Source organism: Salvia hispanica, unplaced genomic scaffold (assembly GCF_023119035.1).
Source record: "Salvia hispanica cultivar TCC Black 2014 unplaced genomic scaffold, UniMelb_Shisp_WGS_1.0 HiC_scaffold_588, whole genome shotgun sequence".
Lineage (NCBI taxonomy): Eukaryota > Viridiplantae > Streptophyta > Magnoliopsida > Lamiales > Lamiaceae > Salvia > Salvia hispanica.
In genome coordinates, this window is record NW_025952342.1 from 78,112 (window position 1) to 87,922 (window position 9,811).

The following is a 9,811-nucleotide window of genomic DNA, read 5'->3' on the forward strand; positions in this document are numbered from 1 at the left end:
TTTTGATTTAGGACTCGGGGATAAATTTGTGAGTCAGATTTAGGAAACTTGAGGGGAATTTTAATTTTAATTCAAATTGAGTGTATACTTGAAACTCGAAAGCAATATTTATTCCCAAAAAAGTTAATTGAGATGGTTTTTTTCAATGAAATTAAAGAATTTAAAAGATTAAAATATAGGGAGAATAAAATAGAAAAATAATAAATATGAGAGAGAAAGAGAAAGCAAGAAAGAAAAAATATTAAAGTTTTTTTTCCTAGAATTGAAGCAACTCAATTATCTTAAAGCGGTCCAAAAGAAATATTACCCAAAGTCTAATCATTCAATTCAAGATAGAAGCATTTTTCTGAATGAATTATACTTCAAATTAAAGAAAATGCCTAAGGATATTTTTTAGTCAATTAAAAATACTAATTTGTATTTTTATATACACCACCTACGTTTTAAAAAATACATTATCAGTTTTGGAATCCCAATTAAAATTAAAATATACAAATAAAAGCATTCTAAAATATAAAATATTAAAATGCACTAGATAATTATGTCCTCAACTTAAAGAAGATTTTCTTTTGTGTTTTCAATTTTGGTCATTTTTCAACAATAACTCGAGTAGTACTATATTTTTAAAATCACAGAACGAAAAAGCAACTATTGAATTAAATTGGGACAGAGGATTATCATTTGTTTGTGTGGATATATATGTGATCCGATTCAGCAGCTAATTCCGACAAATGTGATGGGAAATTTAAAATTGTGAAAGTCTGAGTTTGGACCAACTAATAATTGTCGTTGAACACATAATTGTGAATATGCTTCGTGCAACCAAAATTTGCATATATCACATGTTTGCTTAGTTATATCATTATTCTCTTTTATATGTGCGCACTACAAATCATAACAAGGTCAAATTATACATATTTGTTCTTCAATTACTCACTTTTTTCAAAAGCTATGCCTCTCTAATTAGCCTACCGCATTACATTTTGTCTCTCGAATATTTTCTCTCTATATATATATATAGATAACCGACCTATCATAATAATTGAAACGTATGTTCTCTATTAATATAGAATTTATTATGAGTATATTCATTCTCAATTATTTTGTCAGTGGTGTTATTCTCATTAATTTTTTTGTCAGTTGTGTTATTGATAGGCTAGGAAAATCTTGAATTGATTTTCCAATCTGCCTTTCAAATTGTTCAAAATTATAACCATAATCATTTTTTTCATATGCAATATCTTTGTGTTAATTTGGTATATTGTTGATTTGAGTAATTGGTTTTGCTGATTTGAGTAATTGGGTTTGGGAGCAGTTAAAGCACATCAGAAAGACTTTAATTGCAGCAACAATAAATTAATACTAAAAACTCGGTTTATAAAATAGGGTAAATATGAATGAGATTCAAACATAAGATTTATGTCATAAATAGTGGCCGGTCTTCCTTATCCTTACCCATTTGATTTTTGACCCACATCCACCTCTTTTATACTACATTTATTTAATTTTCAAAGGTTAAATTAGTAATTTACAATTTTTAATGATGGCTTAAACAAGTTTTAATTAAAACTTATAAATTTAAAAATTTCTGATAAATTGAGTAGCTTTTTTTTTCTCATAAATAACTGTATTAAAAGAAATACTACTCCTACTACATTCCATCTCATTAATTTTGAGACACTTATTTTGAACATGAAAATTAACAAATAAGTAGTAAATTGATCGAGATAAGAATAAAGTTAGAGATAGAATAAAGTATATAAATAAAGAGAGAGAATAAAATTATAAAAAGTAAAGTATTTCATCCGCTTTTTAATAATTATCTCATATTTAATTTTCCACTATCCAAACGGTGTTCTTATTAATATATGAAAGTATTTAGTATAAACTTATCTCACACAATCTAGTCATTTTCCGTCTTCTAATAATTATCTCACACAATCTAGTCATTTCATTCGCATTTATTCTCGTATTAATATATGAAAGTATAAACTTATACTCCTCTAATTTTTTATTCAATTTCCATTACATTTCTAATAATCCTAAACCAAATCAAAGTATATTATCAAAAACATAAATAGTTAAGATTAGAGTTTTAATACATTAAATATATAATTAACAATTTAACACTATTTAACTATAGTGTTTACCACTTTTTAACCACCTTTTGCAGCCATTAATTTCTTAAGTTTTTTAATCCTTCACGAGGAGCTTGGATTCTTCCATCACGCAACAACTACTTTACCCCTTTCTTCCGTATTATCATCCTCAAATCCAGTTCTTTCACTCAATAATTAATCGTCCCACTTCTTAATTTTTAAATGACAATCATTGAAAAATCAAGAATAAACATAGAAATTAGCACACATGAGTTTGACTTTACCTAAATCCATGCAAGAATTTCATGCAAATATCACATCAATTTCTTCAACGCCGGGCCCCTCCACTCCCTTTTTGTCTCATCTCCACATTAATTTCATAAACTTAATTTAGAGAATAAATTTTTCAATTTTCCTGTTTACTTAAATCAGACTCCATTTTCGGATTTTTGACCAAAACGACGTCACTTTGACTCTCTCCTCTCTTATAAAACTCGCTTGAGAAAACCAGAGAGATTTGTGCGAAAATGGCGAGAGAAAAGAGGAGGGAGGAACTGCACGTCACTGTACCGAATCTCTTCCGCTGCCCGATTTCCATGGATGTGATGAGGTCTCCGGTGAGCCTCTGCACCGGCGTCACCTACGACCGGAGCTCCATCGAGAAACGGCTGGCGCTCGGCCACAAAAACCTGCCCGGCGACGATGCAAACCCTTCCGTCCACGCTCACGACGCCGAATCTCACTCTCCGCCGCCTCATCCACCTCTGGCTCTCCCACACCGACCCCGCCCAGGCGCCGCCGCCGCCGTGCGCCGTCTCCAGGCATGAGGCGGCGGTGATCATCAAAGGCGATGCCGACGCCGCTTCCTTGCAGAAGCTCGTCGATTTCATGAAGGCGTCGCCGGGGAATCTGAAATTCGTCGCGCATTCGAGCTCCGCGATTCCGAGATTCGTCGAATTCTTCGCCGAATCCGACGAGATTCGGATTCGCGAGCTGATTGTCGAGGTTTTCGATCTGATCTCGTCGGAGAAATCCGTGAGAGAGAGGCTGAACGAGCTCATTCTGAGCTCCGCCGATTGCCTATCCTCATTCGCGGCGGTTTTGCGGAAAGGAAACACCGAATCGAAGGTGAAATCCGCGAAGATTTTAGAGCTAATCGCGTTAAATCCTGAATCGGAGAAGAAAATCGCCGATCAACCAGATCTGATTAAAAATCTATACAACCTAACCACATCAGAGAGCGATTCACCGGCGGTGGAAGCCGGATTATCAGCTCTGGCAGCGATCGCAACAACCAGGACGGCGAGGAAGGATCTGATCCGGTTCGGAATCATCCGAACCGTCAGCCGGATCCTATCCAAACCGGATCTGGTGGAGAAAGCGCTGGCGGTGCTGGAATCGGTGGCGACGTGCACGGAGGGGAGGAGCGCGATCGCGGAGGACGGCGAGTGCGTGGCGGAGATCGTGAGGAGGCTGATGAAGTGCTCGGGTGCGGCGACGGAGCACGGGATCGCGGTGGTGTGGAGCGTGTGCTGCTTGGCGAGGGATGAATTGGCGCAGGAAACGGTGGCGGGAGAGAATGGGTTGACGAAGGTACTACTGGTGATGCAGAGCGACTGCTCGGGGAGTACAAGGCAGATGTGCAGGGAATTGGTCAAAGTGTTGAGGGCGAAGAGCAGTAAGTCTAATTTGGCACCTTATGAAACCAGGACCACTCACATTGCGCCTTATTGAATTTTTAACTTATCAATTTTTTTAAGTTAGGTAGAGATGCATTACAAATTCAAATCTGTACATCACATTGGAGGATACAAAATCAAAATTTTCATTTTTCTTCTATTGGTTTTTTAGAATGGTTGTGTTGTGTTTTGTTATATCTTAAATTTTTTGTTTATTTTGAGAAGAGAAAAATAATCAATAAAATCGAAATGCAGCAAGAAAAATTGCGGATTGAAAGTTTTGGTTTTAAAGCGCGATTAAAAGAAAAAACAAGGACAATGGACGAAAGGGGTTTAACGTGGTTCGACTCCGCTACATCCACGGAAAATCTGGGTTGAGCTACTTTTTTATCACACTCCCACTTTACAATGTTTGATGAAAAAGGGAGAAAGAATCTCAAAATCTATACAATCTAATCTAAAGGGGTTGATCACCAAGAGGAAAACTTCATCATTTTCTCTCTTCTACAAGATCGAGTGTTGTTCTGTTTATATGAGCATCTAACTACTTCTCATCTTCTGATTCCCCAAAAAACGGTTACAAAAAACCGATCATTCACGGACCGCCCCGGCATGTCACGTGTGCCTCGCAAAACCCAACCCCGGGCCCCTCGACCCCCAAACTTAAAATTTCCCCCCTTGTCGTGTAAGCCACCCACCCCCGATTCTCCAAACACACCCCCCTTAATGTGGTAACACCTCCCCACCGAATTTTTTTGAGTTTTGAAGGAAATCCTTTTTAAAGCCCCGAATTCTGGGGTTCCAAACCTTTTAACACCCCCCCTTTTTCTTCTAAACGGCCCCATGTAGTGAAGTCTTACATCAATGTGTTTCCCCCTTTCAGGGAAAAATTTGATGCTTGAAACATATTGATTATTATCGAAAAAGCCCCCACAACCTTTTGTTAAATTCCAAAATCATGAGATCCCTTTCAACCAAACCCCTTTCTTTGATGCCCTGTTAGCTATATACTCGCCGGAGGGGATAAAGCCACCACAGTTTAATGTGGACTTAACCGATTCCGTCCGTGCGACATATCCGGAGACTTTCAGGTCAAGATTCGATGATAATCCGCACACAATATCCAATCAATATCCCGAAACCCATTCCCATCTTAAAAAAATCCCTACATTATCCTTCTCCTTTATATACTGAACCTTTTAAGGGACCAAGCCCCCCCATATTCCTTCATGTGGCTAGAAGACCCCATTGGATCGTCTGATATCATACAATACATCACACTCCCAACTATTTTTGCATAGGGAACTTTCATCATCTCCCCCTTTCCTCATTTGTTTGGGGTCCCCGCCCAATAACTTGAAATTTTAAAGGGGCCCGCCATTTCCCTTTAAACCCCGATCAAAATTTCCCCCGAAGAGCTTTCGAGATAATCCATATGAAGTAGCCAAATTTCTCCTCTTTTCCTTTCAAAGGATTCCACCCCAAGAATTCCCCCGCTTCACCAAGTCTTTCATTTCAAATTCTCTCATCCTATTCTTTATAGCTTTGATTTCTCCCATGCCCAAACCCCACAACATATCATCAACATAAAAGACCAAATAAGAATACCTTCCCATCAACTGCCTTGAACACAAAAAGTCATCCGACTTCATGAAACCAATGTTTAGAGAGATAAACTTAAGATACCAGTACGCTTTCCCAATCCATCAAAATTTTCTTCAAGGGCACCTTTTCATCCCCGGGGACCTCAAAACCCCTTTTCCCTCCATATATATGGTTTAACCAAATTCCATGAAAACGGCCTTGACATCAATGGGGTGTAATCCGGGCCTTTGTGCAACCACGATAGTAAAATCCTTAGGGAGGTGTGCTTCACCACGGGCAAGATTTCGAAGTCATCCCCTTGCCGGTGTACCCCCGGCCCAACCTAGTTTTTCCCGATCTTTTTCCATCGAAACTCCCCCCTTTTCTTAAAGACCCACTTCCCAAAATTTTGAGAATTTGGCCTATCTACCAAACCCATGTCTTATTTTTCAAAAGGGGTCTATCCCCTCAACCTAGCCTCCCCATTTCCCCCACTCAACCTTTTTCTTCCTCAAAGCCCCCGGGTTCAGAGCTCTATTTCTCTGCCACACATACAGCAAAAATGCCATTTCATAGTCGAAAACTTAAAGGTAGTTTCCTTGTCCTCTTTGATTTCCCGGTTCCGCGCATAGGGGGACCTTTGTCCTTGTGGAACTGAGAACATCATAAAGACGTTTACCCTACCTCTTGTTGTGGCTCCCCCTCCACTAATGTACTAGTATCTTTTTTACCAAACAAGGCATTAAACTTTCATCAAAATAACATCTGCCACTATCAATTTCATTTCCTTGATCCTACACCATAGCCCGAATCCAGCGGGCCCGTACCCGTCATCTAATAGCTCTGCACGCTTCCCTTTCCCTTTACATGTGCTATCCCCCAAAAGATCTCGTAGCAAAGCCCGGGCATTCTACCATACCGAGATTATCGGGATATCAAAATTGATAGGGGAGGAGGGACTTTTGTTAAAACCCCGCCCGGGAGTCCGCCCCCCCCCAAAACCTCTTTCCACACCCGGGGCGGGGGCATACATTCTCTCTCCATGATAGCCCCTTTCTCCCCTTACTCCATTCGTTGAGGATTTCTAGGGGCCGTTTTATGCCTTTTTATGCCTCCCACCCTTTCGAAAACGAACTCCCAGAGATACTCAAGCCCATTGTTAGTCCCCAAAGATTTGAGGTAGTGCCCTTTCCCTTTTCCCCCATAGATGTCATTCCTTGAAACTAAAAGCATCGACTCTCCTTGGATCTGTATCCCCCTTTCCCTTTAATAATCATCATATAGTCATGAAATACCATCTATTCATAGTAGGTGGTTGAGAAGGCCCCAAAAATCACATGGCATAGGGCACAAATAGAGTGTGCTTTCCTTTGGGGAAAGGTAATTTCGCTTTTTCCCCTTAAAATTGCTCCCCTTTTTTTAAATAGCTTTCCTCTTGTTTAAACAAGCCCCTCTTAACCGCCCTTCATCCCCCCTTTTTCCCGGTGACCCATCCTTTGGTGCCAAAAAAATCATCACTTGCCTTTTGTTCATTAATAACACCACTAACAACGAGCATCAAGATAGATAGAGTTTTCTTTTTCACGCATTCATAATCTTACGGACTTTTATATCCCGAGATGACCATTATCGATATAAAACCATAGCCCTTTGACTAAGAACTCCAAGAGAGATCAAATTTTTTTTCACCTCTATAAGGGTATCCCATGAAAAATAATGATTTATATTTAGCCTTAGTCTTATGCTACCTCTTCCCCCTTTTACACAAACATGATTGTTTCCCAACAATACCCACCCGAGAGGGGTAAAATCTTGAAACCATTCCTTGTTGGGAAATAATATAAAATTGAACCCCCGTCAGATCCAACAAAAAATTTAAACCCCTTTCCCTGATGTTCATAATCTTTTTGAGGGTTTTTCAACCCGCCAATTGGGGGCCTGATCATTTTCCGGCCTCCTTCCTTTTTCCCAAAAGAAACAATTCTTTTTTATGGGGGAGGGGTTTTTTCAATAATGGCCTTTTCTTTCTTTTCTTTCTAGACTTGGTGGGCCCTTTTGTAACTTCGAACTTCTTCACATTCAAGACCTCGATCGCTGGTTTATGTCAAGCCGAACTCCTTTTTTCTGACTTCAAGGAGAGTGATGTTTTTTCGCCTATAGCCCCATCTTCAACCGCTCATCGTGGAAGGTTTTTGGGAGAACTAGCCTTATCTTCCTTCCAATTCCACATCCACGTTTTTAAGATCATCAACAAACTTTGAGAATATCTATTGCTCACTTAAACTTTTTCCATCGAAACATGGGAAAAAGGCCTTGTTTGATATAACCCTTTGCGAGATTTAACCATATAAAGGCCTTCGAGTTTTCCCATCCCAAAGTAGTTTCACCCGACTTCCCCCAACACTTTATCATCAAGGGAGGATGATCGCACCCCGGGCCCCCAAAAATTTTTGCCGTTGGGCCTTTTTCTCCCCTTTTCTTGACAAACCACAGCCTAGGATCAAAGCCTTCATCTTGATTCTCCAGGCCAAAATCTATTTTCCCGTTGAATTTTCCCCTAAACGCGCCATCGCCATAATCATCGATTTTTTTCCCACAGACGGGGTTTTTTTGGATTTAAGCGCGATTGAAAGAACAAAAAAAACACAAGGACGGGTTTTCGGGGACTCACGTCTTCCCCGGGGAAAAAAATGGGTTGAGCTACTTTATTGATCACACTACATCACTTTACAATGATTGATGAACAAGGAGAAAAAACTCTCAAGAATCTATACAATCTAATCTCAAGATCGTACTCACTCAAGATGGAAAACTCGATCACTCTACTTTCTCTCTTCTACAAGATCGGGCGTTGTTCTTTTTATATGAGCATCTAACTACTTCATGCATCGGTTGCTAGACTCCCCAAAAACGGTTAAAACACGGTACATTCACATGGACCCATGCATGGCATGTCACGTGTGCCTCGAACCAAAACCCAACTCTCGGCTCGGCTTATGGCCAAAACTTACGAAAGGGAAAAGAAATGCAGCTCTGATTATAACAAGGAAGAAAGAAGATGGCGGCGCGCATTAGGTTTCGATTAATTGGGTCTTTCGTAAATGGATTTCGATTAATTGGACTTTCGGTATGAGTTTTAAGATATGTTAAGAAAATTGGTAAAAACAAAATAGTGTAATAAGTATATGTCTCACTTGTATATGTTAGTTAAATACGATGTAAAATGAATAAAATCGGACGTCTATATCGGGAGAAGAAGAAAGAAGAAAAATAGAAAAATTGGAAATTGGAAGAAGAAGAAGAAATGTTTTACCATAAGGAGGAGGAAGAAGATGGCGGTGCGCATTAGGTTTGGATTAATTGAGATTTTCTTATATGGGTTTTGATTATTTTGTCAAGATTTATTAAATGATTTGGTTCATTAATTCATACTCGTTGAAAATTTAATTAATTATTTCATCCGTGTACTATTAGGAGTTTCATTTTATTTCGACACGAGTTATAGAAATGTTAAGAAAAGTGTGTGAAACAAAGTTAGTGGAATAATTTTCACTTGTAAAATAATAATTTTATTACAATGTGAGAATAAAAAGAAAATGAATAAAATCAAATTAACTACATTGGCGAAGAAGAAAGAAGAAAATTTGCAAATCGAAGGAGAAAGAAATACAACTCTTACCAAAAGGAGGAAGAAGAAGATTGAAACGCGCATTAGGTTTCGTTTAATTGGGCTTTTCTTAAATGGGTTTCCCAATTAATTTAATCAAAATTGGAATAAAATAATTGGTTCGTTAATTTGTTACTATATGAAAAGTCTACTAAATTACTTCATTCGTCTATAATTAAGAGTCTAATTCCTTTTCAGCACGAGTTTTAAAAAATATTAAGAAATGAAAGTAAAAAAACAGTTAATGGAATATATGTTTCACTTGTATATACTCTCTTCGTCTTAGACTAAGTGAAACGATTCTATTTTGGATAGACTTTTGGGTGTGGTGTTTAGTGAATTGAAATATAAAGAAATAAAGAAACAAAGAGAAAGAGATAATAAAGTAAAAAAAGAATAAAGTAAGTGAGATAATATGATAAAGTAAGAAAGAAAAGGGGTTATTAATCATTGGCAATAAAAAAAATGTTTTAGTTAGATTACGACATCTAAAAAAGGAATACATATCACTTGGTTTTGATGGATGTAGTAGTTATTAATTTTAAATACATTGTAAGTAAAATGAGTTAATGAAATTAAAGCTTATTATCATTTTAGTAAAAATGAACGCATACTTTAAAAATAGATGAAGAGAGAGTTGTTTGGTTATGATACTATTAATATAATTTATTCAAATCTTTATATCACTTAATTAATGTGCTATTGAATTGAACTGGATTCACTTAAAATAAATGATATGATACTGTAAAAGTTGAACTAAAATTTAAATTATACTTCATCCA

The 9,811-nt window shown here is 37.8% G+C and overlaps 1 pseudogene; it reads left to right on the forward strand.

Moving 5' to 3' along the window:
- The first annotated feature begins 2,592 nt into the window (after positions 1-2,592).
- LOC125199611 lies at positions 2,593-3,938 on the forward strand (annotated as a pseudogene).
- The last annotated feature ends 5,873 nt before the right edge of the window (positions 3,939-9,811 follow it).